At 42.7% G+C, this 14738-nt stretch overlaps 17 non-coding genes across 17 annotated transcripts; all 17 read left to right on the top strand.

The window, feature by feature from the left end:
* Window positions 1-261: 261 nt before the first annotated feature.
* Window positions 262-428, top strand: LOC134590652 (U1 spliceosomal RNA). The gene has a single exon (XR_010087544.1). It is a non-coding gene; the product is annotated as a U1 spliceosomal RNA (small nuclear RNA).
* An 899-nt stretch (window positions 429-1327) lies between these two features.
* Window positions 1328-1468, top strand: LOC134593272 (U4 spliceosomal RNA). Its single transcript, XR_010089777.1, has one exon. It is a non-coding gene; the product is annotated as a U4 spliceosomal RNA (small nuclear RNA).
* A 473-nt stretch (window positions 1469-1941) lies between these two features.
* On the top strand, window positions 1942-2108 carry LOC134589933 (U1 spliceosomal RNA). Its single transcript, XR_010086933.1, has one exon. It is a non-coding gene; the product is annotated as a U1 spliceosomal RNA (small nuclear RNA).
* Window positions 2109-3007: 899 nt separating this feature from the next.
* Window positions 3008-3148, top strand: LOC134593066 (U4 spliceosomal RNA). Its single transcript, XR_010089602.1, has one exon. It is a non-coding gene; the product is annotated as a U4 spliceosomal RNA (small nuclear RNA).
* A 479-nt stretch (window positions 3149-3627) lies between these two features.
* Window positions 3628-3794, top strand: LOC134589932 (U1 spliceosomal RNA). The gene has a single exon (XR_010086932.1). It is a non-coding gene; the product is annotated as a U1 spliceosomal RNA (small nuclear RNA).
* An 899-nt stretch (window positions 3795-4693) lies between these two features.
* Window positions 4694-4834, top strand: LOC134592849 (U4 spliceosomal RNA). The gene has a single exon (XR_010089416.1). It is a non-coding gene; the product is annotated as a U4 spliceosomal RNA (small nuclear RNA).
* Window positions 4835-5314: 480 nt separating this feature from the next.
* LOC134591351 (U1 spliceosomal RNA) lies at window positions 5315-5481 on the top strand. The gene has a single exon (XR_010088143.1). It is a non-coding gene; the product is annotated as a U1 spliceosomal RNA (small nuclear RNA).
* An 899-nt stretch (window positions 5482-6380) lies between these two features.
* LOC134593270 (U4 spliceosomal RNA) lies at window positions 6381-6521 on the top strand. Its single transcript, XR_010089776.1, has one exon. It is a non-coding gene; the product is annotated as a U4 spliceosomal RNA (small nuclear RNA).
* A 473-nt stretch (window positions 6522-6994) lies between these two features.
* Window positions 6995-7161, top strand: LOC134590461 (U1 spliceosomal RNA). Its single transcript, XR_010087381.1, has one exon. It is a non-coding gene; the product is annotated as a U1 spliceosomal RNA (small nuclear RNA).
* An 899-nt stretch (window positions 7162-8060) lies between these two features.
* Window positions 8061-8201, top strand: LOC134592340 (U4 spliceosomal RNA). The gene has a single exon (XR_010088981.1). It is a non-coding gene; the product is annotated as a U4 spliceosomal RNA (small nuclear RNA).
* Window positions 8202-8672: 471 nt separating this feature from the next.
* On the top strand, window positions 8673-8839 carry LOC134589931 (U1 spliceosomal RNA). The gene has a single exon (XR_010086931.1). It is a non-coding gene; the product is annotated as a U1 spliceosomal RNA (small nuclear RNA).
* An 899-nt stretch (window positions 8840-9738) lies between these two features.
* LOC134593119 (U4 spliceosomal RNA) lies at window positions 9739-9879 on the top strand. Its single transcript, XR_010089647.1, has one exon. It is a non-coding gene; the product is annotated as a U4 spliceosomal RNA (small nuclear RNA).
* A 472-nt stretch (window positions 9880-10351) lies between these two features.
* LOC134589930 (U1 spliceosomal RNA) lies at window positions 10352-10518 on the top strand. The gene has a single exon (XR_010086930.1). It is a non-coding gene; the product is annotated as a U1 spliceosomal RNA (small nuclear RNA).
* An 899-nt stretch (window positions 10519-11417) lies between these two features.
* On the top strand, window positions 11418-11558 carry LOC134592000 (U4 spliceosomal RNA). Its single transcript, XR_010088688.1, has one exon. It is a non-coding gene; the product is annotated as a U4 spliceosomal RNA (small nuclear RNA).
* Window positions 11559-12037: 479 nt separating this feature from the next.
* On the top strand, window positions 12038-12204 carry LOC134589929 (U1 spliceosomal RNA). Its single transcript, XR_010086929.1, has one exon. It is a non-coding gene; the product is annotated as a U1 spliceosomal RNA (small nuclear RNA).
* An 899-nt stretch (window positions 12205-13103) lies between these two features.
* On the top strand, window positions 13104-13244 carry LOC134593269 (U4 spliceosomal RNA). The gene has a single exon (XR_010089775.1). It is a non-coding gene; the product is annotated as a U4 spliceosomal RNA (small nuclear RNA).
* Window positions 13245-13716: 472 nt separating this feature from the next.
* On the top strand, window positions 13717-13883 carry LOC134589928 (U1 spliceosomal RNA). Its single transcript, XR_010086928.1, has one exon. It is a non-coding gene; the product is annotated as a U1 spliceosomal RNA (small nuclear RNA).
* Window positions 13884-14738: the final 855 nt, after the last annotated feature.

Below are 14738 nucleotides of genomic sequence, written 5' to 3'. Positions count from 1 at the left end.
ATTTGCCTTTATGCAAATTGCTCCTTCGCACCCTGAATCCAGCTCAATTATTCACACCTAACCACCTGAAGGCACTAAAATTACTGGTAGCTAAGGAAAACAACGATCAGCCACGAGGTTTGGTAATCTTTTGTAGCCTTCTATCATTTGGATTATTTATTTGCTCTTCTTTTTTTTTTTTTTTAACTTGCTTTATTATTTCACCACAGCCTAAAGGAAAGGCTTCCCAGCGGGCGTGCCTTTGAATGTACCCGTCATGTCATACTTACCTGGCAGGGGAGCAATAGCCATGCTCCCTAAGGTGGCTCTCCCAGAGTGAGGCTGGTTCATTGCACTCCGTACCAGTTGACCTCTGCGATTTCCTCAAATGTGGGAAACTCGACTGCATAATTTATGGTAGTGGGGGACTGCGTTCGCGCTTTCCCCTGTGTTTGCTTGTTTGACAAAAATAGAGAACTTCACCAATTCTGATGAAGGATAATTTCAGCCACGGCACCCGTCTTCTTTGGCTCTTACTTTCCACATCAAGCAGGCAGCGACAATCATTTCCTAGGCTTGATCATTTTTATTATCTATGTTTTCTGGAGACCAGTTTTAAGCCAGAATTTCACTTTTTATTTTAACTTTTCAGCTTTTTTTTCATCATTTTTTTATCCTGACTTCTTTTGATTTATTGTATGCTTCAATGCAATGGAAGAAATAAAGAATTGGAGACCTATATTACGTCTTCCAACAGAACGTAACGTTTGATTGAATTTCTGGGAAAAAAAGATTTTCTGGATCAAGGCAGTGAATTGCCGCTTGAGACAATCAGACCAAACCTTAGGAATAGCTGGGTGGTCGCTAGCACTTACTAATGAACACCATGGAATTTTGAAAAAGCCACCACAAATGTTCTTTCAGCCCTGTTGAGTGTGGATGAAGAGAAGACAGGTGCTAGGCAAGGGTCATTCCTATCGATGGAGTCATGAAATGTGTGACTTTGGGGACGAACGTAGACCAGCGGATTGTGTACTCTGCCTAATGGCTGCTGTAGTAGAATCTTGGCAAAACTGTTTCCAAAGAGAGAAAAAAAATTGTACAAGGTTTGCTGCAAGATATGGTTGCCCTCACTCTCTGTTATAGGTTTGGAACCATTCCAAGATGCCATATAAGAAGACCGAGGAATTTGTTGGGGTTTAAGCTTCCCTGTAGGAGGAAGCGGGCCTAATTAGAATATTGCCTCCCATAATCCTTTGCAATGGCTTATGGTCATGAACTTTTTCTCACCGCTGTCTTAAAGTGTCCTTACGTGGTAGCTCTTAAAAGCTGGCCCACTTGAACAGCTAGCTTTGCGCAGTGGCAGTATCGTAGCCCATGAGGTCAATCCGAGGCGTGATTATTGCTAATTGAAAACTTTACCCAATACCCTGCCATGATGACTTGAAATACAGTCAGCATTGGCAATTTTTGACAGGCTCTAAGGAGACTGAAAGATTGGTTTAATAAAAGTTTATGGCGCCCCATGTCTAGGGCGTGTCTTACGTGACTCCCGTTTCTTCCTGAGCTCTGTTGCACCATTCCTTCCGCTGGCTTCTTAGCATTTCCCTTTTACCTTTCTCTCCCACTGAATTCACTTGTTTCCGGCAGCACACTATTCTCACTACATGCTACGAATTCCCATCCTTCGGCTCATTGGCCTAGCATTTGCCTTTATGCAAATTGCTCCTTCGCACCCTGAATCCAGCTCAATTATTCACACCTAACCACCTGAAGGCACTAAAATTACTGGTAGCTAAGGAAAACAACGATCAGCCACGAGGTTTGGTAATCTTTTGTAGCCTTCTATCATTTGGATTATTTATTTGCTTTTTTTTTTTTTTTAAACTTACTTTATTATTTCACCACAGCCTAAAGGAAAGGCTTCCCAGCGGGCGTGCCTTTGAATGTACCCATCATGTCATACTTACCTGGCAGGGGAGCAATAGCCATGATCCCTAAGGTGGCTCTCCCAGAGTGAGGCTGGTTCATTGCACTCCGTACCAGTTGACCTCTGCGATTTCCTCAAATGTGGGAAACTCGACTGCATAATTTATGGTAGTGGGGGACTGCGTTCGCGCTTTCCCCTGTGTTTGCTTGTTTGACAAAAATAGAGAACTTCACCAATTCTGACGAAGGATAATTTCAGCCACGGCACCCGTCTTCTTTGGCTCTTACTTTCCGCATCAAGCAGGCAGCGACAATCATTTCCTAGGCTTGATCATTTTTATTATCTATGTTTTCTGGAGACCAGTTTTAAGCCAGAATTTCACTTTTTATTTTAACTTTTCAGCTTTTTTTTCATCATTTTTTTATCCTGACTTCTTTTGATTTATTGTATGCTTCAATGCAATGGAAGAAATAAAGAATTGGAGACCTATATTACGTCTTCCAACAGAACGTAACGTTTGATTGAATTTCTGGGAAAAAAAAAATTTCTGGATCAAGGCAGTGAATTGCCGCTTGAGACAATCAGACCAAACCTTAGGAATAGCTGGGTGGTCGCTAGCACTTACTAATGAACACCATGGAATTTTGAAAAAGCCACCACAAATGTTCTTTCAGCCCTGTTGAGTGTGGATGAAGAGAAGACAGGTGCTAGGCAAGGGTCATTCCTATCGATGGAGTCATGAAATGTGTGACTTTGGGGACGAACGTAGACCAGCGGATTGTGTACTCTGCCTAATGGCTGCTGTAGTTGAATCTTGGCAAAACCGTTTCCAAAGAGAGAAAAAAAATTGTACAAGGTTTGCTGCAAGATATGGTTGCCCTCACTCTCTGTTATAGGTTTGGAACCATTCCAAGATGCCATATAAGAAGACCGAGGAATTTGTTGGGGTTTAAGCTTCCCTGTAGGAGGAAGCGGGCCTAATTAGAATATTGCCTCCCACAATCCTTTGCAATGGCTTATGGTCATGAACTTTTTCTCACCGCTGTCTTAAAGTGTCCTTACGTGGTAGCTCTTAAAAGCTGGCCCACTTGAACAGTTATCTTTGCGCAGTGGCAGTATCGTAGCCCATGAGGTCAATCCGAGGCGTGATTATTGCTAATTGAAAACTTTACCCAATACCCCGCCATGATGACTTGAAATACAGTCAGCATTGGCAATTTTTGACAGGCTCTAAGGGGACTGAAAGATTGGTTTAAAAAAAGTTTATGGCGCCCCATGTCTAGGGCGTGTCTTACGTGACTCCCGTTTCTTCCTGAGCTCTGTTGCACCATTCCTTCCGCTGGCTTCCTTGCATTTCCCTTTTACCTTTCTCTCCCACTGAATCCACTTGTTTCCGGCAGCACACTATTCTCACTACATGCTACGAATTCCCATCCTTCGGCTCATTGGCCTAGCATTTGCCTTTATGCAAATTGCTCCTTCGCACCCTGAATCCAGCTCAATTATTCACACCTAACCACCTGAAGGCACTAAAATTACTGGTAGCTAAGGAAAACAACGATCAGCCACGAGGTTTGGTAATCTTTTGTAGCCTTCTATCATTTGGATTATTTATTTGCTCTTCTTTTTTTTTTTTTTTTAAACTTGCTTTATTATTTCACCACAGCCTAAAGGAAAGGCTTCCCAGCGGGCGTGCCTTTGAATGTACCCATCATGTCATACTTACCTGGCAGGGGAGCAATAGCCATGATCCCTAAGGTGGCTCTCCCAGAGTGAGGCTGGTTCATTGCACTCCGTACCAGTTGACCTCTGCGATTTCCTCAAATGTGGGAAACTCGACTGCATAATTTATGGTAGTGGGGGACTGCGTTCGCGCTTTCCCCTGTGTTTGCTTGTTTGACAAAAATAGAGAACTTCACCAATTCTGACGAAGGATAATTTCAGCCACGGCACCCGTCTTCTTTGGCTCTTACTTTCCACATCAAGCAGGCAGCGACAATCATTTCCTAGGCTTGATCATTTTTATTATCTATGTTTTCTGGAGACCAGTTTTAAGCCAGAATTTCACTTTTTATTTTAACTTTTCAGCTTTTTTTTCATCATTTTTTTATCCTGACTTCTTTTGATTTATTGTATGCTTCAATGCAATGGAAGAAATAAAGAATTGGAGACCTATATTACGTCTTCCAACAGAACGTAACGTTTGATTGAATTTCTGGGAAAAAAAGATTTTCTGGATCAAGGCAGTGAATTGCCGCTTGAGACAATCAGACCAAACCTTAGGAATAGCTGGGTGGTCGCTAGCACTTACTAATGAACACCATGGAATTTTGAAAAAGCCACCACAAATGTTCTTTCAGCCCTGTTGAGTGTGGATGAAGAGAAGACAGGTGCTAGGCAAGGGTCATTCCTATCGATGGAGTCATGAAATGTGTGACTTTGGGGACGAACGTAGACCAGCGGATTGTGTACTCTGCCTAATGGCTGCTGTAGTAGAATCTTGGCAAAACTGTTTCCAAAGAGAGAAAAAAAATTGTACAAGGTTTGCTGCAAGATATGGTTGCCCTCACTCTCTGTTATAGGTTTGGAACCATTCCAAGATGCCATATAAGAAGACCGAGGAATTTGTTGGGGTTTAAGCTTCCCTGTAGGAGGAAGCGGGCCTAATTAGAATATTGCCTCCCACAATCCTTTGCAATGGCTTATGGTCATGAACTTTTTCTCACCGCTGTCTTAAAGTGTCCTTACGTGGTAGCTCTTAAAAGCTGGCCCACTTGAACAGTTAACTTTGCGCAGTGGCAGTATCGTAGCCCATGAGGTCAATCCGAGGCGTGATTATTGCTAATTGAAAACTTTACCCAATACCCCGCCATGATGACTTGAAATACAGTCAGCATTGGCAATTTTTGACAGGCTCTAAGGAGACTGAAAGATTGGTTTAAAAAAAGTTTATGGCGCCCCATGTCTAGGGCGTGTCTTACGTGACTCCCGTTTCTTCCTGAGCTCTGTTGCACCATTCCTTCCGCTGGCTTCCTTGCATTTCCCTTTTACCTTTCTCTCCCACTGAATCCACTTGTTTCCGGCAGCACACTATTCTCACTACATGCTACGAATTCCCATCCTTCGGCTCATTGGCCTAGCATTTGCCTTTATGCAAATTGCTCCTTCGCACCCTGAATCCAGCTCAATTATTCACACCTAACCACCTGAAGGCACTAAAATTACTGGTAGCTAAGGAAAACAACGATCAGCCACGAGGTTTGGTAATCTTTTGTAGCCTTCTATCATTTGGATTATTTATTTGCTCTTCTTTTTTTTTTTTTTTTTAAACTTGCTTTATTATTTCACCACAGCCTAAAGGAAAGGCTTCCCAGCGGGCGTGCCTTTGAATGTACCCATCATGTCATACTTACCTGGCAGGGGAGCAATACCCATGATCCCTAAGGTGGCTCTCCCAGAGTGAGGCTGGTTCATTGCACTCCGTACCAGTTGACCTCTGCGATTTCCTCAAATGTGGGAAACTCAACTGCATAATTTATGGTAGTGGGGGACTGCGTTCGCGCTTTCCCCTGTGTTTGCTTGTTTGACAAAAATAGAGAACTTCACCAATTCTGACGAAGGATAATTTCAGCCACGGCACCCGTCTTCTTTGGCTCTTACTTTCCACATCAAGCAGGCAGCGACAATCATTTCCTAGGCTTGATCATTTTTATTATCTATGTTTTCTGGAGACCAGTTTTAAGCCAGAATTTCACTTTTTATTTTAACTTTTCAGCTTTTTTTTCATCATTTTTTTATCCTGACTTCTTTTGATTTATTGTATGCTTCAATGCAATGGAAGAAATAAAGAATTGGAGACCTATATTACGTCTTCCAACAGAACGTAACGTTTGATTGAATTTCTGGGAAAAAAAGATTTTCTGGATCAAGGCAGTGAATTGCCGCTTGAGACAATCAGACCAAACCTTAGGAATAGCTGGGTGGTCGCTAGCACTTACTAATGAACACCATGGAATTTTGAAAAAGCCACCACAAATGTTCTTTCAGCCCTGTTGAGTGTGGATGAAGAGAAGACAGGTGCTAGGCAAGGGTCATTCCTATCGATGGAGTCATGAAATGTGTGACTTTGGGGACGAACGTAGACCAGCGGATTGTGTACTCTGCCTAATGGCTGCTGTAGTAGAATCTTGGCAAAACTGTTTCCAAAGAGAGAAAAAAAATTGTACAAGGTTTGCTGCAAGATATGGTTGCCCTCACTCTCTGTTATAGGTTTGGAACCATTCCAAGATGCCATATAAGAAGACCGAGGAATTTGTTGGGGTTTAAGCTTCCCTGTAGGAGGAAGCGGGCCTAATTAGAATATTGCCTCCCATAATCCTTTGCAATGGCTTATGGTCATGAACTTTTTCTCACCGCTGTCTTAAAGTGTCCTTACGTGGTAGCTCTTAAAAGCTGGCCCACTTGAACAGCTAGCTTTGCGCAGTGGCAGTATCGTAGCCCATGAGGTCAATCCGAGGCGTGATTATTGCTAATTGAAAACTTTACCCAATACCCTGCCATGATGACTTGAAATACAGTCAGCATTGGCAATTTTTGACAGGCTCTAAGGAGACTGAAAGATTGGTTTAATAAAAGTTTATGGCGCCCCATGTCTAGGGCGTGTCTTACGTGACTCCCGTTTCTTCCTGAGCTCTGTTGCACCATTCCTTCCGCTGGCTTCTTAGCATTTCCCTTTTACCTTTCTCTCCCACTGAATTCACTTGTTTCCGGCAGCACACTATTCTCACTACATGCTACGAATTCCCATCCTTCGGCTCATTGGCCTAGCATTTGCCTTTATGCAAATTGCTCCTTCGCACCCTGAATCCAGCTCAATTATTCACACCTAACCACCTGAAGGCACTAAAATTACTGGTAGCTAAGGAAAACAACGATCAGCCACGAGGTTTGGTAATCTTTTGTAGCCTTCTATCATTTGGATTATTTATTTGCTTTTTTTTTTTTTTTAAACTTACTTTATTATTTCACCACAGCCTAAAGGAAAGGCTTCCCAGCGGGCGTGCCTTTGAATGTACCCGTCATGTCATACTTACCTGGCAGGGGAGCAATAGCCATGATCCCTAAGGTGGCTCTCCCAGAGTGAGGCTGGTTCATTGCACTCCGTACCAGTTGACCTCTGCGATTTCCTCAAATGTGGGAAACTCGACTGTATAATTTATGGTAGTGGGGGACTGCGTTCGCGCTTTCCCCTGTGTTTGCTTGTTTGACAAAAATAGAGAACTTCACCAATTCTGACGAAGGATAATTTCAGCCACGGCACCCGTCTTCTTTGGCTCTTACTTTCCACATCAAGCAGGCAGCGACAATCATTTCCTAGGCTTGATCATTTTTATTATCTATGTTTTCTGGAGACCAGTTTTAAGCCAGAATTTCACTTTTTATTTTAACTTTTCAGCTTTTTTTTCATCATTTTTTTATCCTGACTTCTTTTGATTTATTGTATGCTTCAATGCAATGGAAGAAATAAAGAATTGGAGACCTATATTACGTCTTCCAACAGAACGTAACGTTTGATTGAATTTCTGGGAAAAAAAGATTTTCTGGATCAAATCAGTGAATTGCCGCTTGAGACAATCAGACCAAACCTTAGGAATAGCTGGGTGGTCGCTAGCACTTACTAATGAACACCATGGAATTTTGAAAAAGCCACCACAAATGTTCTTTCAGCCCTGTTGAGTGTGGATGAAGAGAAGACAGGTGCTAGGCAAGGGTCATTCCTATCGATGGAGTCATGAAATGTGTGACTTTGGGGACGAACGTAGACCAGCGGATTGTGTACTCTGCCTAATGGCTGCTGTAGTAGAATCTTGGCAAAACTGTTTCCAAAGAGAGAAAAAAAATTGTACAAGGTTTGCTGCAAGATATGGTTGCCCTCACTCTCTGTTATAGGTTTGGAACCATTCCAAGATGCCATATAAGAAGACCGAGGAATTTGTTGGGGTTTAAGCTTCCCTGTAGGAGGAAGCGGGCCTAATTAGAATATTGCCTCCCATAATCCTTTGCAATGGCTTATGGTCATGAACTTTTTCTCACCGCTGTCTTAAAGTGTCCTTACGTGGTAGCTCTTAAAAGCTGGCCCACTTGAACAGCTAGCTTTGCGCAGTGGCAGTATCGTAGCCCATGAGGTCAATCCGAGGCGTGATTATTGCTAATTGAAAACTTTACCCAATACCCCGCCATGATGACTTGAAATACAGTCAGCATTGGCAATTTTTGACAGGCTCTAAGGAGACTGAAAGATTGGTTTAATAAAAGTTTATGGCGCCCCATGTCTAGGGCGTGTCTTACGTGACTCCCGTTTCTTCCTGAGCTCTGTTGCACCATTCCTTCCGCTGGCTTCTTAGCATTTCCCTTTTACCTTTCTCTCCCACTGAATTCACTTGTTTCCGGCAGCACACTATTCTCACTACATGCTACGAATTCCCATCCTTCGGCTCATTGGCCTAGCATTTGCCTTTATGCAAATTGCTCCTTCGCACCCTGAATCCAGCTCAATTATTCACACCTAACCACCTGAAGGCACTAAAATTACTGGTAGCTAAGGAAAACAACGATCAGCCACGAGGTTTGGTAATCTTTTGTAGCCTTCTATCATTTGGATTATTTATTTGCTTTTTTTTTTTTTTAACTTGCTTTATTATTTCACCACAGCCTAAAGGAAAGGCTTCCCAGCGGGCGTGCCTTTGAATGTACCCGTCATGTCATACTTACCTGGCAGGGGAGCAATAGCCATGATCCCTAAGGTGGCTCTCCCAGAGTGAGGCTGGTTCATTGCACTCCGTACCAGTTGACCTCTGCGATTTCCTCAAATGTGGGAAACTCGACTGCATAATTTATGGTAGTGGGGGACTGCGTTCGCGCTTTCCCCTGTGTTTGCTTGTTTGACAAAAATAGAGAACTTCACCAATTTTGATGAAGGATAATTTCAGCCACGGCACCCGTCTTCTTTGGCTCTTACTTTCCGCATCAAGCAGGCAGCGACAATCATTTCCTAGGCTTGATCATTTTTATTATCTATGTTTTCTGGAGACCAGTTTTAAGCCAGAATTTCACTTTTTATTTTAACTTTTCAGCTTTTTTTTCATCATTTGTTTATCCTGACTTCTTTTGATTTATTGTATGCTTCAATGCAATGGAAGAAATAAAGAATTGGAGACCTATATTACGTCTTCCAACAGAACGTAACGTTTGATTGAATTTCTGGGAAAAAAAAAATTTCTGGATCAAGGCAGTGAATTGCCGCTTGAGACAATCAGACCAAACCTTAGGAATAGCTGGGTGGTCGCTAGCACTTACTAATGAACACCATGGAATTTTGAAAAAGCCACCACAAATGTTCTTTCAGCCCTGTTGAGTGTGGATGAAGAGAAGACAGGTGCTAGGCAAGGGTCATTCCTATCGATGGAGTCATGAAATGTGTGACTTTGGGGACGAACGTAGACCAGCGGATTGTGTACTCTGCCTAATGGCTGCTGTAGTAGAATCTTGGCAAAACCGTTTCCAAAGAGAGAAAAAAAATTGTACAAGGTTTGCTGCAAGATATGGTTGCCCTCACTCTCTGTTATAGGTTTGGAACCATTCCAAGATGCCATATAAGAAGACCGAGGAATTTGTTGGGGTTTAAGCTTCCCTGTAGGAGGAAGCGGGCCTAATTAGAATATTGCCTCCCACAATCCTTTGCAATGGCTTATGGTCATGAACTTTTTCTCACCGCTGTCTTAAAGTGTCCTTACGTGGTAGCTCTTAAAAGCTGGCCCACTTGAACAGTTATCTTTGCGCAGTGGCAGTATCGTAGCCCATGAGGTCAATCCGAGGCGTGATTATTGCTAATTGAAAACTTTACCCAATACCCTGCCATGATGACTTGAAATACAGTCAGCATTGGCAATTTTTGACAGGCTCTAAGGAGACTGAAAGATTGGTTTAATAAAAGTTTATGGCGCCCCATGTCTAGGGCGTGTCTTACGTGACTCCCGTTTCTTCCTGAGCTCTGTTGCACCATTCCTTCCGCTGTCTTCTTAGCATTTCCCTTTTACCTTTCTCTCCCACTGAATTCACTTGTTTCCGGCAGCACACTATTCTCACTACATGCTACGAATTCCCATCCTTCGGCTCATTGGCCTAGCATTTGCCTTTATGCAAATTGCTCCTTCGCACCCTGAATCCAGCTCAATTATTCACACCTAACCACCTGAAGGCACTAAAATTACTGGTAGCTAAGGAAAACAACGATCAGCCACGAGGTTTGGTAATCTTTTGTAGCCTTCTATCATTTGGATTATTTATTTGCTTTTTTTTTTTTTTAAACTTACTTTATTATTTCACCACAGCCTAAAGGAAAGGCTTCCCAGCGGGCGTGCCTTTGAATGTACCCGTCATGTCATACTTACCTGGCAGGGGAGCAATAGCCATGATCCCTAAGGTGGCTCTCCCAGAGTGAGGCTGGTTCATTGCACTCCGTACCAGTTGACCTCTGCGATTTCCTCAAATGTGGGAAACTCGACTGCATAATTTATGGTAGTGGGGGACTGCGTTCGCGCTTTCCCCTGTGTTTGCTTGTTTGACAAAAATAGAGAACTTCACCAATTCTGACGAAGGATAATTTCAGCCACGGCACCCGTCTTCTTTGGCTCTTACTTTCCGCATCAAGCAGGCAGCGACAATCATTTCCTAGGCTTGATCATTTTTATTATCTATGTTTTCTGGAGACCAGTTTTAAGCCAGAATTTCACTTTTTATTTTAACTTTTCAGCTTTTTTTTCATCATTTTTTTATCCTGACTTCTTTTGATTTATTGTATGCTTCAATGCAATGGAAGAAATAAAGAATTGGAGACCTATATTACGTCTTCCAACAGAACGTAACGTTTGATTGAATTTCTGGGAAAAAAAAAATTTCTGGATCAAGGCAGTGAATTGCCGCTTGAGACAATCAGACCAAACCTTAGGAATAGCTGGGTGGTCGCTAGCACTTACTAATGAACACCATGGAATTTTGAAAAAGCCACCACAAATGTTCTTTCAGCCCTGTTGAGTGTGGATGAAGAGAAGACAGGTGCTAGGCAAGGGTCATTCCTATCGATGGAGTCATGAAATGTGTGACTTTGGGGACGAACGTAGACCAGCGGATTGTGTACTCTGCCTAATGGCTGCTGTAGTAGAATCTTGGCAAAACTGTTTCCAAAGAGAGAAAAAAAATTGTACAAGGTTTGCTGCAAGATATGGTTGCCCTCACTCTCTGTTATAGGTTTGGAACCATTCCAAGATGCCATATAAGAAGACCGAGGAATTTGTTGGGGTTTAAGCTTCCCTGTAGGAGGAAGCGGGCCTAATTAGAATATTGCCTCCCACAATCCTTTGCAATGGCTTATGGTCATGAACTTTTTCTCACCGCTGTCTTAAAGTGTCCTTACGTGGTAGCTCTTAAAAGCTGGCCCACTTGAACAGTTAACTTTGCGCAGTGGCAGTATCGTAGCCTATGAGGTCAATCCGAGGCGTGATTATTGCTAATTGAAAACTTTACCCAATACCCCGCCATGATGACTTGAAATACAGTCAGCATTGGCAATTTTTGACAGGCTCTAAGGAGACTGAAAGATTGGTTTAAAAAAAGTTTATGGCGCCCCATGTCTAGGGCGTGTCTTACGTGACTCCCGTTTCTTCCTGAGCTCTGTTGCACCATTCCTTCCGCTGGCTTCCTTGCATTTCCCTTTTACCTTTCTCTCCCACTGAATCCACTTGTTTCCGGCAGCACACTATTCTCACTACATGCTACGAATTCCCATCCTTCGGCTCATTGGCCTAGCATTTGCCTTTATGCAAATTGCTCCTTCGCACCCTGAATCCAGCTCAATTATTCACACCTAACCACCTGAAGGCACTAAAATTACTGGTAGCTAAGGAAAACAACGATCAGCCACGAGGTTTGGTAATCTTTTGTAGCCTTCTATCATTTGGATTATTTATTTGCTCTTCTTTTTTTTTTTTTTTTAAACTTGCTTTATTATTTCACCACAGCCTAAAGGAAAGGCTTCCCAGCGGGCGTGCCTTTGAATGTACCCATCATGTCATACTTACCTGGCAGGGGAGCAATAGCCATGATCCCTAAGGTGGCTCTCCCAGAGTGAGGCTGGTTCATTGCACTCCGTACCAGTTGACCTCTGCGATTTCCTCAAATGTGGGAAACTCGACTGCATAATTTATGGTAGTGGGGGACTGCGTTCGCGCTTTCCCCTGTGTTTGCTTGTTTGACAAAAATAGAGAACTTCACCAATTCTGACGAAGGATAATTTCAGCCACGGCACCCGTCTTCTTTGGCTCTTACTTTCCACATCAAGCAGGCAGCGACAATCATTTCCTAGGCTTGATCATTTTTATTATCTATGTTTTCTGGAGACCAGTTTTAAGCCAGAATTTCACTTTTTATTTTAACTTTTCAGCTTTTTTTTCATCATTTTTTTATCCTGACTTCTTTTGATTTATTGTATGCCTCAATGCAATGGAAGAAATAAAGAATTGGAGACCTATATTACGTCTTCCAACAGAACGTAACGTTTGATTGAATTTCTGGGAAAAAAAGATTTTCTGGATCAAGGCAGTGAATTGCCGCTTGAGACAATCAGACCAAACCTTAGGAATAGCTGGGTGGTCGCTAGCACTTACTAATGAACACCATGGAATTTTGAAAAAGCCACCACAAATGTTCTTTCAGCCCTGTTGAGTGTGGATGAAGAGAAGACAGGTGCTAGGCAAGGGTCATTCCTATCGATGGAGTCATGAAATGTGTGACTTTGGGGACGAACGTAGACCAGCGGATTGTGTACTCTGCCTAATGGCTGCTGTAGTAGAATCTTGGCAAAACTGTTTCCAAAGAGAGAAAAAAAATTGTACAAGGTTTGCTGCAAGATATGGTTGCCCTCACTCTCTGTTATAGGTTTGGAACCATTCCAAGATGCCATATAAGAAGACCGAGGAATTTGTTGGGGTTTAAGCTTCCCTGTAGGAGGAAGCGGGCCTAATTAGAATATTGCCTCCCATAATCCTTTGCAATGGCTTATGGTCATGAACTTTTTCTCACCGCTGTCTTAAAGTGTCCTTACGTGGTAGCTCTTAAAAGCTGGCCCACTTGAACAGCTAGCTTTGCGCAGTGGCAGTATCGTAGCCCATGAGGTCAATCCGAGGCGTGATTATTGCTAATTGAAAACTTTACCCAATACCCTGCCATGATGACTTGAAATACAGTCAGCATTGGCAATTTTTGACAGGCTCTAAGGAGACTGAAAGATTGGTTTAATAAAAGTTTATGGCGCCCCATGTCTAGGGCGTGTCTTACGTGACTCCCGTTTCTTCCTGAGCTCTGTTGCACCATTCCTTCCGCTGGCTTCTTAGCATTTCCCTTTTACCTTTCTCTCCCACTGAATTCACTTGTTTCCGGCAGCACACTATTCTCACTACATGCTACGAATTCCCATCCTTCGGCTCATTGGCCTAGCATTTGCCTTTATGCAAATTGCTCCTTCGCACCCTGAATCCAGCTCAATTATTCACACCTAACCACCTGAAGGCACTAAAATTACTGGTAGCTAAGGAAAACAACGATCAGCCACGAGGTTTGGTAATCTTTTGTAGCCTTCTATCATTTGGATTATTTATTTGCTTTTTTTTTTTTTTAAACTTACTTTATTATTTCACCACAGCCTAAAGGAAAGGCTTCCCAGCGGGCGTGCCTTTGAATGTACCCGTCATGTCATACTTACCTGGCAGGGGAGCAATAGCCATGATCCCTAAGGTGGCTCTCCCAGAGTGAGGCTGGTTCATTGCACTCCGTACCAGTTGACCTCTGCGATTTCCTCAAATGTGGGAAACTCGACTGCATAATTTATGGTAGTGGGGGACTGCGTTCGCGCTTTCCCCTGTGTTTGCTTGTTTGACAAAAATAGAGAACTTCACCAATTCTGACGAAGGATAATTTCAGCCACGGCACCCGTCTTCTTTGGCTCTTACTTTCCGCATCAAGCAGGCAGCGACAATCATTTCCTAGGCTTGATCATTTTTATTATCTATGTTTTCTGGAGACCAGTTTTAAGCCAGAATTTCACTTTTTATTTTAACTTTTCAGCTTTTTTTTCATCATTTTTTTATCCTGACTTCTTTTGATTTATTGTATGCTTCAATGCAATGGAAGAAATAAAGAATTGGAGACCTATATTACGTCTTCCAACAGAACGTAACGTTTGATTGAATTTCTGGGAAAAAAAAAATTTCTGGATCAAGGCAGTGAATTGCCGCTTGAGACAATCAGACCAAACCTTAGGAATAGCTGGGTGGTCGCTAGCACTTACTAATGAACACCATGGAATTTTGAAAAAGCCACCACAAATGTTCTTTCAGCCCTGTTGAGTGTGGATGAAGAGAAGACAGGTGCTAGGCAAGGGTCATTCCTATCGATGGAGTCATGAAATGTGTGACTTTGGGGACGAACGTAGACCAGCGGATTGTGTACTCTGCCTAATGGCTGCTGTAGTAGAATCTTGGCAAAACCGTTTCCAAAGAGAGAAAAAAAATTGTACAAGGTTTGCTGCAAGATATGGTTGCCCTCACTCTCTGTTATAGGTTTGGAACCATTCCAAGATGCCATATAAGAAGACCGAGGAATTTGTTGGGGTTTAAGCTTCCCTGTAGGAGGAAGCGGGCCTAATTAGAATATTGCCTCCCACAATCCTTTGCAATGGCTTATGGTCATGAACTTTTTCTCACCGCTGTCTTAAAGT

This window comes from Pelobates fuscus, chromosome 2, assembly GCF_036172605.1.
Source record: "Pelobates fuscus isolate aPelFus1 chromosome 2, aPelFus1.pri, whole genome shotgun sequence".
NCBI classification, from domain to species: domain Eukaryota; kingdom Metazoa; phylum Chordata; class Amphibia; order Anura; family Pelobatidae; genus Pelobates; species Pelobates fuscus.
This window is presented reverse-complemented; position numbering and strand designations above follow the sequence as displayed.